A 13,835-nucleotide genomic window follows, 5' to 3' on the forward strand; every position below is an offset into this window, starting at 1 on the left:
CTCGGGTAATTGTGCTTCATTCATCTTCGGGGCTTTTTCCATTTGTCAACTCCCAGAGGCTGCTGGGTGTCAGGCTGACTGTGCCTATGCAGAACTACATGAGAGGAGGTCTGCAGGAGGAAACAGTGATACACAATACAGCAGAGGGATACTACACTAGGCAACTATTCAGGTCTTTTGGAAAATCATTTCAAGACATTTATGATGCAATTTATTATATATTATTATATATATATATATATTATATTTATTAATTTATTTATTTATGCAGTTAAAACTCAAACTTGTGATGTCATAGGGTATAAAGTGTGGAGCTGCTCCATAGACAATGAATGGGGAGAGATGTTCTAGATGAGACTAAGAGCACCCAGGGGAATGTTTCTGATTATATGGGAACATTTTCTGTTTCACAACTGTTTGCTTTTTTATACCCAAATGACTTTTATTCTATTGTAGTGTTGTCAAACATTCTGTGGGTCTCCCATTCATCGTCCATGGAGCAGATCCAGACTTTATACTCGATGACATCACAATCGATCAGGTTGAACCAACCAACGCACTATTTATTGAGTTACATGCTTTAAAAGTTTTTGATTTAGTTGATCTCAAAACTGCAGTGATAATGTACAAAGCACTAAACCATTTCCTTCCGAACTGTATTCAGAGTTTGTTTGAAATTAGAGAGAGCAAGTATGAATTAAAGGGAATAGGTATGCTTAAAAAAACAAGGGTAAGGACTAGGGCTGACAATTGATTAAAATATTTAATTGCAATTAATCGCACAATTTTTATCTATTCTAAATGTACCTTAAAGGGAGATTTGTCAAGTATTTAATACTCTTATCAACATAGGAGTGGACAAATATGTGGCTTTATGCAAATGTGTCTATATAGTTATTATTGGAAATCAAATAACAACACAAAACAATGACAAATATTGTCCAGAAAAAAATATGCTCAAATCATAAAATGGCAAACTCAACTTGACTATGATTTGCCCAAAACTGCATGTGATGATCATAAAGTGGGCATGTCTGTAAAGGGGAGACTCGTGGGTACCCATAGAACCCATTTTCATTCACATATCTGAAGGTCAGAGGTCAAGGGACCCCTTTGAAAATGGCCATGCCAGTTTTTCCTCGCCAAAATTTAGCGCAAGTTTGGAACGTGATTTTAGCCTCCTTTGCGACAAACTAGTATGACATGGTTGGTACCGATGAATTACAGCCTAAAAATTGCAAGTTGCTTTAATTCATTAAAAAAATGAGTGGCGTGGGCGCCTGGGTTAGCTCAGTTGGTAGAGCGGGCGTCCATGTATTAAGGCTTGGTCCTGACCGCGGCGGCCCGGGTTCGAATCCGGCCTGTGGCCCTTTCCGCATCCACTCTCTCTCTCTCTCCCCCCTTTCAAGACTCTATCCACTGTCCTGTCATAAAAAATGGAAAATGCCCCCAAAAAAATAACTTTAAAAAAAAAAAAAAAAAATGAGTGGCGTTAAAACTAATTTGCGTACACGTTTTACTATCGCGTTAACTTTGACAGCTCTAGTTAGGACAAATATAAAGAATAGATCTGTCACAGGGGTTAACTTGTGGAGAGGTTGTGACAAGGAATTCAAAATGTGTAGTTCACTTTGCAAATTTAAAAAAATGTTTAAAAATAAGGTGGTAAACAGGTATAAAACTGAAGTGTGGTTGTTATTCTGTATGAAACATTTGGAACTCTGTTATTGTTTTGTTTTTTGTTTTGTTATTGTGTCCGTTTTGTCTTGTTTTTGTCTAGCCTAAACTGAAAGTGAATGAATCGCCTTTTAGAATATGCTAAGTAAAAAGTGTAGGTATATTAAGCTTAAGCTTCAGCCTACACCTTTTTGGTCAATAGTTGTTGTTTTTTTTGCCTTTTTTATTTAATACCTTATTGTTAGCTATTGTTTATCATGTGCATTCCTTACAGAAAAGTGGTCATAAGGACCAAAATAAATTACTGCTACTACTACAAGGTTGAGACTACCTTCTCTGTTTTCTGTCTTTGAGAGAGAGGAGCTCATGTTCACAAATATCTGTAGAACTTTCCTAGGCCATAGATATAACATAATGGAATTCTTAATTTAGGATGTGTTCCCCTTTAATTATTTGTGCATCTGTTTTGACATGTGAGCATATTTTCATACGGCAAACGACATACAAAATATTACTAATGCAAAACTTCTATAAGTCAAACCCTGATGGAGAGCTGTCCTAATGTAGCGAGCTAAAGGAGAAATAGCACTGGGGAGAACTGCAATATCAACGTAATAGTTCTAATGGCCCTACTTGCCTATGATAGCTATAGCACTGTATTTGTAAGTTTGATTTATTGTATTTTTCTACATATTGTTGTTATCGCCTCTACTTAGTTGCACCTTTGGTCTGGTTTCACTATTTTCTATTCATTCATAGATTTCTTCAAACATGCTAGCAACTCTGCGGTTTAATGTTAATGTCAGAATGCTAACATGCTCATAATGACAATGCTAACATTCTGATGTTTAGCAGGTATAATGCTTACAATGATCACCGTCTTAGTTTAGCATGTTAGCATGCTAACATTTGCTAATAAGTACTAACTAAACCAAGCCCCCAGGAAGAGCGACGGGCTTTGAAGCAAATGTTCGTAGTGGCCAAACGGTGGTACTACAACTTCCGTGTCCGTCATGTGATGCCATTGGGCCCAAAAATACTTTTTCCCGTAGAATTACATTAGGAAAGAGACGTCTGTAAATCAGCAGATAATTTTTCTCGAGGTAAATCAACTTCCCAGTAAGAACACTAAGGTTAAAGGAAACACTAGTGCGCCTGCACTATGGACGGAAGCTGCTGTATCCAGTTCTCTTAATACGTTGATGCACTAAACCCAAAGTACAGAGGTCGACTGGAATGTCATTAGTTTTGCAAGTCATAAACCAACATTTTAGACAAATTAAAATGTTGACCTGATGATGCTGCTGGATGAAGTTGTTATAATTCATTCTGAAGGAGACATAAATGCACCAAATATCTTGGCAACTGAGATATTTCACAAAAAAACAATAATATCAACCCCATGGTGGCGCTAGAGCTAAAGTCGGGATCACAAAGTCAGTAGGGTTCATCTTTTGATGACCATGTCTGTACATAATTGTATGGCAATCTATCCGATAGTTGCTGAGATATTTCTGTCTGGATCAAGGACCGACTGATATTACCGACTCTAGATTCCTGCTGCCAGTGTGGCTAAAAATGGTTGATTAGGTAAAGTTGATTTATGAAGGCTCAAATTATAAAAGCAGCTGAAGCAGTAGGAAAAAAAATGAAAATAAGAGGCGGTTCTTGTCCCCTTGAGCTGCTCCACACTTAACAACTGATCCCGATTCCCTTCCTTTTTTCTCCTTCAAAGACCCAAACATCATCTCCGTCTCTCCCGTATTTCAGAACTGAATGCCAATCAATCATACTACAAGTGCTTGTTGTTTTGAAGCCTCATCTCAGGCTGGCTAGAAAATAAATCAACCAATCGATTTGTAGTTGACACATAAACACACCCTCAAACACAGCTTAAGACAGGCAGAGAAAAAGCTGAATGAGCACATGGCTGGGGGTGTGTTTTAATGTGTATTGTGATCCGCTCTTTAGGAAGGCATCTATTAACACCAATTGTAACCTCACTGCCTTGGAACCTGTCTCCAGCTGTTAGCACCCTGCCACCTCCATTCACCTTAGTGACACACACGTCTTTAACACACCGTTGTCTGGAACACACACGCACACACACACATTGATTTACGTATACGTGCATACAGCACCAGCAGCACTCTGCTTAACAAAAGGCAATCTTAGATCTGATGAAATTTCTCGGGTCTTCTTTTTCTTCTTGATGCTCCACAGCGTCTGTTTTTAAAAGGAAGTAGCACAGCAGGAGAATGTGACGCCATGTCAAGAAAAGAAGAAAGAAAGAGAGAAATAGAGAGGGGGAAATAGAATAAAGCTTAAAAGCAGGTGTAAAAACATGAATGAAAAAGTCTCTCTTAGTACTCAAACTGAATGGCTGTTTCATTGCAATCAGTTGACAAAATTTCCGTTGTGGGCAGTGACTCTAAGGTCTGAAACCAGGCAAGGTGACAGTTCAGAGAAACCAAGATTTCAAGTGCTTGTTCTCTCGCTCCTACGCATGAGGATGGTTTGCAGTGAAATTAATAACACCCATAGCACCATACAGACAGGTAGTCAGGTACAGTAGCTGCAATGATCTGAGGGAGCTGGTGAAATAAAATTGTTGCTTTTCTGGAGAGATAACATGCAGCAACAGACTGCTAGTATGTGGGAATTCACATAGAAACAGATGCAGGGTTGTAAACGTGCATCACATGCTGTTGGCTACGGTGCCTTGTGAACCAAATTGCTTGTGTCTAATTGAAACTGACTAGGGGCAAACAACATTAAAGTTAGCTCACTTTGACAAGGTACAATAAAGCCAGGTACACACTACACGAGAATCAAGACGATTTTGGGCCCAATTCCCCCCTCCTGACGATCGTCAGCAAAGCCCTGATATCTTTCCAGATATTCTTGTGGTGTGAGGTATGTTAAGAGTGGTTTTTACATCCCTGATCATCTTGGAAGTCCATCCTGGCTGCACCGGTTTCAAATCGTAAATATTAAACATGTTCAACATTTACGATCGGATATCCTGTTGTGTGTGGAGAACCCCGAAGATGCAGTCACGTGGGAAACAACGATAGCCAATTGAGAACCAAGCTGACTGAAGCGGCGGGACAACCACCACCGTCATGACGGCCGAGGCTAATGCATGAGCTAATGCAAAAAGTGAAGCATAAAGTAGTAGTAAGATGGACCTCAGAAATGGAGGACCAACTAGTTCTTGTGTTTATTTAATGTGTCTCCATGACTTCATCCATCCATCCTTCATGAATTGTCAGTACAAAGTAGTGCAAAAACTAACATCGCTAATTCTTCCTGCCAGTCATCCGTCACATTTGATTGAAAGAAATTTTGCAAGGTTTCCGTTTTTTTTCGTTGGGACTCTTGAATAAAATCTGTTAGTGTGTGGTGTGCTGTAAATTGTCGCTCACCACACACTACAAGAACAAAACTGTTAAATTTAACATAACATGTCATGTTATGTTTGGGGTCTCTCACATTTTCAAAATCTGTTAAGATTTGAAAACCCTTTAACTAAACAGTAACATTTCAAGTATAGCAACAGAAAACAAAGTGGCTCACCTCAGCTTGCATTACAAACGTGTGGTCAAGCAGGGTCCTGTTACCCCCCATAAACTCTTCAGATCTACATAAATCATGCAGTCGTCATATTTTTCATTAAAAACAGCAAATTTTGTTAAGGGGCGACGGTCAAAATCAACACGGCAGAAGCTTACTTATCGTTTAATACCCAGTAAGGGTTGAAAAGGTTGGTTCCTACATTTCCCACAATACAGCTCAATAGCATCTTTTTGTTAGACTCTCTCTGCATAGTAAATGCCCACATCTTTCAGACTCCAGGCCCAGCCCAGTCGCATAGCAGTTCGTGAAATAGTCACGAAATTGGTTCGTGTACATAGACAGGAACTTTTTTTTTGTGATGGCCAGTGCGAAATCAATTTGTATGTAATCCCCATAATGTCACATAGGGAGGAGGTCGGGTTGGATGGATGGGTCAAAAAACACAGTACTTTCACCCAGGAAACCGATGTTCATGTTCATGTAACTTCCGTACTTAAGTTACAGTACTTCCGGAGTTATTTAAACCCAAACTGCGATGATTTTCTGAACTTAACTGAGTAGTTTTGTTGCCTAAACCTAACCGAGTCGATCCATTCCTAAACCTAACAAAGTAGATTTATTTTGAAAAGACTGGAGCGGAAATTGCCACGTGAAGTTTTGTGTTAAATATGTGTAATCTCTGCAGACTGAGTAGTTTCCTCCATGACAAGGAAACTAAACGTGTGTAAATTTGTTTCGTTGTCTTTCCATAAGAATGTAATAGCAAGATCTATATCTCCCCCTAAATGATTAAAGGTAGGGGTTTTTTTTTGTTAAATTACTTGAAATTCTCATTACATTCCGACAGTAGCCTAATCAATAAATCAAATGCTCTGACAAAAAAAAAATATCTATGGCTGTCACAGGACAGTAATAAACCCGGTGATGTACGATGAGTGCACGGTCACCGGCGTCTTCTACAAGCTGCTAGCTTGACAGCTGTGAGTACTAACAACAGCCATGTTCGCCGTTCACGTTCATTGTGATATGTTTACAGTATGTTCGTTATGATTTAGGGACTTTTGGAGCTATAGTGCTGCTAGCTACTTTCATTGGAAAAAATTTGGCAACACTGGACACTGGTTTTTCGATTGGATTATTTCAGTGTACTCTTTCTCAAAATCACCCACCCTGCCTTTTAGTCGATTCCACATGTTAGTTGATTAAGCAAACAGAGAAATTCATAGCCAGAATAATAAGAGAGAGGATGCGTGATTGAGAGAAGAAGAGAAGTGACTATAAAGAGAGGGAGAGACACCTTCAGAGAGTGTTTTTGGCTCTTCTGAGGATCAAGCCCACGAGTGGCTGGGTGGCTGCTGCTGACAGGTGAGGATGTCTTTTATCAACAGGTGTTAGGAAGCCAGTGAAGATATGAGGACAGATAACGCAGGCAGGCAGGCAGGCAGCACAAACGACCCAGGAAGAGAGTGAGAAAGACGGGGAAAAACCGCAGACAAGGTGTGTGCACAACCGCAGCCGCATTCTCAGCCTGCAAACACCCTTTCACCACTTCCAGTGTCACCCCCCCCCACCCCCACACACACACACACACACACACACTTATCTCCCCCAAATCTGAAGGAGGCGGATGCTCTGAGGATCTACACATCGCCGGCTCGAGCATAATTAGTGGAAGACTTGCAGCCAGCCGTTGCCCGAGCTCACTAAACGCACGTTTGGTCCCAAAACAAACAAGCAGCGATCTAAGACAAACAGTGGTATTGCCCTCGAGTCAACCCAGCCTCTTATCTGGAGCTCCTCGCACACTTTGAAACACACTCCAAAGCTCTATGCATGGAATTTCATTATTAGGTTACATCAGATAGAGACAAAGCAACAAACCAAGAAGTATAAATATCACGACATTACGCGGACATTCTGCGTGTCATGAATACGCTTTTTAGCGTTTTAGCGTGTCATTTGTATGCTGCTTTTCGTGGCACGTCACAAATGTCAATAAAACACATGTGACAATTGTCAAGTTACAAATGTCACAAACGTGACTTACAAAACAAAACACAGGTCAACAACGGTCTCAAACACGGGTCCTGGTTAAAAGTCCAGTGTTTGTTGGGACATTTTTGCGTGTCATTGGTACGCCACGCAATTGTCCAGAGTTTGGTTTTCTTCCCTGAACCTAAGTTAGTGTTTTTCTTGCCTAAACCACTTAGTTAGGGTAAGGGAAATGTCATGATTGGGCTTAAAATAAGTAGTAAACTAAGTGAAACGCTTACAGAAACGACTACGGAAAACACGTCACAATGGTCAAGTGACAAATGTCATTAATGTAACTTACAAAACAAAACACCGTTCAACAAAGGTCTCAAACACGGGTCCCCTGATTAAAAGTCCATCCACCCACCATAAGTGGTCTTTCTCACTTTTTATACTATGTCATTAACTCTTACCGCAGCATTTATATGCGTCAGTACAGGATACATGACGTACAAAAGACACGCCTTGCGCATTATCGTGGTATTTATACACCTTTTCGTGCAAATGGGCTGAAGCAATACACACACAGTGCACAGATGCAACATGTTCAAAATAAAAGCATGTAAACCTTGCTGACATTAAATATTAAAAGATTACACGGAGTTCATGCTATTATCTGATTGATATTTGGATTTTGCATTTGGAAAAAGGTTCAGAATTCACTAAGTCATTTAGGAAAGAACGTACATTTCTAATGTATGAGAGACTTAAACAAAGCCACATCTGTGATGGGGATGATCCATGAAAGACAAACAATATGCACCGTACCATGGAGAACATACTATATTACAAAGGACAGGATGGATAGGTCAGGACAGAGGACAAAGCTTCCTGTCTGCCCTGCCAGATGGGCACCTTCGCTGTTGTGAGACGTCCGAGCTGGCTTCGATCCAGACAACAGGCGCGACCGCAATATCTGTCCCCAGGGAAACAGGGCTATCTGTTGTGGTGTACAGGTAGCGGAGGAGGGGGGGGGGGGGGGGGGGGGATGCCGGGGGTCAGCATCCTGCTTCTAAACCTGGAAGAGGAAACTAATCCGGGGTCAAAGAGGGCCACGGCGTTGAGTGAAACTTCACATGGGGACGGGGTATTCAAAGTGTATTCCCCTCTCTCTAACTCCACCATCTTCATTAAAACCCTGCACCTGGGCCTGAGACTGATCCATGGGGAACCCCCTCATGGCCACCGCCAGTCAGGCCCCTAAATCTGTCCCCAGCCCCTTATTCACTCCCCACTTATCCCTCCTTCCTCCCTTCTTCTACCCTCTGTGCCATTTTGGGTCAAGCTCAGAGCCACAATATTGAGCCAATGAGGACAGGAAAGGGATGAGATGGGATTAGGGAGATAACAGAAGGCCAAAGTTGGGTTTGTCACAGGTGAACAAAAAAAAAAAAAAGCTCAGAAAAACGATCGCTCCGGTCTCTGCTTGTTGCTCTCACAATTAATAATGGGTTGTAATCAGAGACATTTTCAACGCTTCTCCTGGGTTTCAGGATGCCGGTTGCCAGTTGTCATCCAGTGTTGAGAGGGCGACACAGGCCCAGACTCAGCTAGCACCTGATGACAAGCCTCTGTTGGTGTTCATCTCACACACACACACACACACACACACACACACACACACACACACACACACACGATTAAGGGCTCACATTTGGGACAGAAAGGCAAATTCTTAAGCCCCTTTCAGAACTGGAAGTTTACTGGCTTCAACTATCTGTTAAGTGATGACTTTTTGTCATTCAGATATAGACTTGTTATATAGATTTATTGTGGTATTATTCAGACATGACAGGACCATTACGGAAAGATGTTTGCTGCTGTTCACTCACATGCCGCATGGAGTTTCTGTTTACATTCAGTGTTTCTCTATTGTGTGTATCCTTAAATTGAGAGTCTGCAGTGTTGAGTGCATTTCCTTCTGCAGAAAACATTTACAAAGCTGATTTAGCTTTCTTTTTTTATTTGAAACCTGCATTGTTTACATCCACCCCGGACGCACAACAGTTTGTGAAATAGTTACGAAATTTAATGTACAAAGATAGAAATTTCCAAATTGTGATGGTCAGCATGAAATCAATTCGTATCCACCTAATTGTGAACCAGGAAGTATAAAGAGCAGCGAAAGCGGCGTGGGGAGGAGGTCAGGTGGGTGGGTCAAAAAACCTTCACCCAGGAGACCGGTGTTGGTGTCCTGTGTGAAACCACAAGTCAATGTTGATTTATTTGTCATGCAACTTCCATACTTAAGTTACTGCACTTCCGGAGTTATTTTAAGCCCAACCATGATTTTTTCCTAAAGTTAACTAAGTAGATTTTCTCCCGTAACGTCCATATTTAAGTTACGCCACGTCGAATCTTATTTTGACCCAAAGGTCTTTCCCTAAACCTAACTAACTAGTTTTATTTTGAAAAGACTGGAGCGGAAATTGACACGTGCGTCATGTGTGGCTGGACATTCGTAGGAAAACGTGTGTATGTATACAAATCAAATAGATTAAAATGTGTGACTATTTCACGAATTGCCGTGGGTTGTTACATCCACATTTACTAGCTAGCAGTCTTCCTCTACAATGACTTGGCTGGTGCACCAACTGTTGATCACTGAAGTAGCATGAAACCATTGGCAGGAATGTGTATCACAGCAGTGTACATGAGAACAAAACAAAGCAGCTTCCCACGCACGACAGCATTACTTCTTATTGCTGCTTTTGGTCAAAAACTCCACAGGTTGCCTTTAATTAACAACCAAGGGACACTAACCTCTGCAGTGAATCCTAATCCTAACTACTCTAACAATCAATAAACTTTAATTTACTAGATACAGAAATCTGCCACCTTGTTGGGATTCCTTTTTGCTCACATGCGGTATATGAAGTGTTTTGGTGAAAATGTATAATTTCAAAAGTTGAAAACAGGGAGACTATAGCCTCACTTTAACCTGTTGCAATCTATTCAGACATGTGCCATGTTGGAAGTATTACAGAAATGTTACTATGTGACAGACAATTAAAAATCTTGAATCTTGAATCCAGGTCCAACAAACTAAGATTGCTGCTTTGACTTTTGCGTAAAAGTGACTTATTCGGACATGAGACCGACATGTTAAACTCGTCACACTGGCGTCACTTTTTAACACACTGGTTACCCCTTTGTCATTCAACAGTCTGATAGACTTCAACACGTGGTTAACGTTGTGAATTAAAAAAAACTACCTGCTTAGGTTTAGGCAAAAAAAAATACTTGGTTAGGTTTAGGAAAAGATTAGTAAAATTGTATGTTTCTTACGTGACTTAACTTATGTACTTAAGTTAAATACACATTGCGGACTTTGTCGCACGTTATACTACGTAAAATTGCCATCACGTTTACATATTGAGGTACATATCTGAAGGGAGCTTCAGTGTTTAGCTGTGTAGTTAGCAGTGTTATCTGATACAGCCATTGTACTCCTTGTCTGGATAAAATCATCTCCCACATCTGAAATTCCAACACAGTCTCACAGCAGTTTGTGAAATAGTCAAGAAATGTAATCTATCTGATGTTGAAGTTGAGCCACGATACTGTATGTCATGGCAGATTGTACCAAAATGTACTATTTCATGACATATTTAATGTACTATATCATGATATTTTTTAAAAATCTTTACCAAACATGGCTCTTTTTCAGTCAGGATGGCCGAGCGGTCTAAGGCGCTGCGTTCAGGTCGCAGTCTCCTCTGGAGGCGTGGGTTCAAATCCCACTTCTGACATCAGTTTTCTTTTACTGAAAAAAAGAGTAACCTACCAGGGATGTGCGCTTGAATGAATGTTCAACGTAGTATCTCACCGGAAGACCCTGCATTACGCCAAAAGTTGAGCCGTGATTTATCATTATGAGTGTACCATAATATACTATTTCATGACATATTTAATGTGCTATATCATGATATTTAAAAAAAGATTCAATCAAACATGGCACTTTTTCAGTCAGGATGGCCGAGCGGTCTAAGGCGCTGCGTTCAGGTCGCAGTCTCCTCTGGAGGCGTGGGTTCGAATCCCACTTCTGACAGCAAGTGTTTTTTGCTGGAACCGGGGCCTGTAACATGCAACTGGGAAATAAAAGTCAACAATTCTGTCTTAAGTTTGGGGGTTCACGTATGTGACAAATACAGTATTACTACGTCAGCAGCAGCTTTTTTAAGCCACTATATGGTCAACCAGTGTGAAGTTACCATGTCTTTGTATACAGTTGGAATCTGTGTTGAAGTCTTTAAAAAATATGTCTTCAGTTGCCATTTGCCACATCCTCTGTGTACGTTTATCTTACTAAATTACATAAGTTAGCCTGTAAAGGTTGCTTGTTCATGTTATCTTCTTTTTTATTGTACTATACCTTCTTCTCTGCATAGAAAACAGACATTGTGATATCATGTAAAAAACTGTCTATCAAACCTGTGTAGTGGGTTAACGATACAGTGGTTCCATGGTGTAATGGTGAGCACTCTGGACTCTGAATCCAGCGATCCGAGTTCAAATCTCGGTGGAACCTGATTTTAAGCCTGAGTATGGGTTTAAGAATGCAACCTTTCCACCTGTGTAAATTAGGAATACGGGTAAAAGGTCCTCGGGCATTCACACTGAAAACAGTGACTTGGTGGGACCATGTTGCTTCAGGTACCAGTGAGACCTGAAACAACTAAGGAGTCAATCGGTCTTGACCTTCACCTTAAAGATCTCCAAATTTGAAAGTATTGACGGGGAGTGAAGTGTTTTTTCTGTCTACCAATCCCATGTAGTGTTTAGATATTTTATTGGCTCCATGGTGTAATGGTGAGCACTCTGGACTTTGAATCCAGTGATCCGAGTTCAAATCTCGGTGGAACCTGATTTTAAGCTTAAGTATGGGTTTAAGAATGCAATCTTTCCACTTGTTTCTTAAATTAGGAATACGGGTAAAAGGTCCTCGGGCATCGGACTTGACGTTCACCTCAAAGATCTCCAAATTTGAAAGTATTGACGGGAAGTGAAATGGTTATTCTGTCTACCAAACCCGTGTAGTGTGTCAAAGTTGCGGTGGTTCCATGGTGTAATGGTGAGCACTCTGGACTCTGAATCCAGCGATCCGAGTTCAAATCTTGGTGGAACCTGATCTAAAGATAGAGAGCATGGTAATTAAAGAATGCAACCTTTCCACATTAGGATTAGGGGAAAAAGGTCCTTGGACATTCAGTGTGAAAATAGTGCTTTGCTGCGTCGAACCCAGGAATCAATTGGTCTTGACCTGACCCTGAAAGATCTCCAAATTTGAAAGCATTGACAGAAAGTGAAATGTTTTTGAGTTACATGATGGATGCATACTTTGAGTTTTGTCTTGTACTCACCATAAAAATGAGGGTTCAATGAGATTTGAACCCTGTTTGTTGCAGTTAGAGTCTACAATGCTCATCATTAAGGGACAAGTATACTCCATCAGAAGTTCTGGTCGGACTGTCGACTAGCTTCAGAAACCATCTCCTCCCACAGCTTTCCGACGTGGGATGCGGGTGGTGCCAGTGTCCAATCACCATTTCTGTTTAAAAACAACAAGTTCACACGGGATACGACGCCGGTCTCCTGGGCGACAATCCGGTCTTTATTGACCGACCCATCCACCCCGACCTCCTGTCTATGTAACCGCCCTCTACACTTCCCGGTTCACAATTACATGGATTACATACGATTTGATTTTGTGTCAAATCAAAACATTAAATTTCGTCACTATTTCACAAACTGCTGTGCAACTGTGCTGGAAATTCAAATGTTTCCGAGGCATGGATGTTTATTGTGAAGCACAATAACTCAAAAGTTATTTGTGCTATCAGGTGAATGTTATTTAACTGCCATTCCTGTATGTAGGTTTGTCTGCAGGCCCGTGCCATATGTCCTGCCGAGAGCGTGTTTACACCAGGAACCATTCCCCAACTCTTTGCAGCCAGCCAGGCCTGCAGTGGCGTCACGCAGCTGCTCCAGCCGCGGCCCCGTCTCAATCTGTGTTATTGTTACTGGTAGCATTACCACGCTTAAGTACGACAACATAATTTGTAACAATAAGAGCAAATTAGCTCGATGCCATCTGTGTACAACAAACCACAGACACACACACACACACACACACAGACGAACGAGGCCATGTGAGCACGACGTCTCACTACAGTTTGTCTCCCAAACACAAGCAGGCTCAGATTTCAGGCCTTGTGGTCTCCGAAATATATATCGAAGTACACATCAGGCTGTGTGTCACTACTGTTTACAGGAAAGTGATTTATGGGGCTTTTTGGGGAGAAGAGGGAAGGGTGATATGGTTTGAATGAGTTTCAGAGAGAAGCTGAGAGGAGGTCAAGCTACTGTGGCCATTAAATAATCACATATCTTCTATACATTAATGAGGATTATTTATCCAGGGTGGAAAAAAAGGAGAGTATTTCATGTCCATTGTGACATATAATCACGTCAAAGAGCCATTAGTGAATTAGTCTAGACAGTGAAGGTTTTTGTCTTGTGGTCTATTGGATGTGAAAACTCGC

General features: G+C 41.0%; 5 non-coding genes across 5 annotated transcripts; all 5 read left to right on the plus strand.

Moving 5' to 3' along the window:
* Positions 1-10,959: 10,959 nt before the first annotated feature.
* On the plus strand, positions 10,960-11,042 carry trnal-cag (transfer RNA leucine (anticodon CAG)). Its single transcript has one exon. It is a non-coding gene; the product is annotated as a tRNA-Leu (tRNA).
* A 216-nt stretch (positions 11,043-11,258) lies between these two features.
* trnal-cag (transfer RNA leucine (anticodon CAG)) lies at positions 11,259-11,341 on the plus strand. The gene has a single exon. It is a non-coding gene; the product is annotated as a tRNA-Leu (tRNA).
* Positions 11,342-11,749: 408 nt separating this feature from the next.
* Positions 11,750-11,821, plus strand: trnaq-cug (transfer RNA glutamine (anticodon CUG)). The gene has a single exon. It is a non-coding gene; the product is annotated as a tRNA-Gln (tRNA).
* Positions 11,822-12,085: 264 nt separating this feature from the next.
* On the plus strand, positions 12,086-12,157 carry trnaq-uug (transfer RNA glutamine (anticodon UUG)). The gene has a single exon. It is a non-coding gene; the product is annotated as a tRNA-Gln (tRNA).
* Positions 12,158-12,347: 190 nt separating this feature from the next.
* On the plus strand, positions 12,348-12,419 carry trnaq-cug (transfer RNA glutamine (anticodon CUG)). Its single transcript has one exon. It is a non-coding gene; the product is annotated as a tRNA-Gln (tRNA).
* Positions 12,420-13,835: the final 1,416 nt, after the last annotated feature.

Source organism: Sebastes fasciatus, chromosome 6 (genome assembly GCF_043250625.1).
Source record: "Sebastes fasciatus isolate fSebFas1 chromosome 6, fSebFas1.pri, whole genome shotgun sequence".
Lineage (NCBI taxonomy): Eukaryota > Metazoa > Chordata > Actinopteri > Perciformes > Sebastidae > Sebastes > Sebastes fasciatus.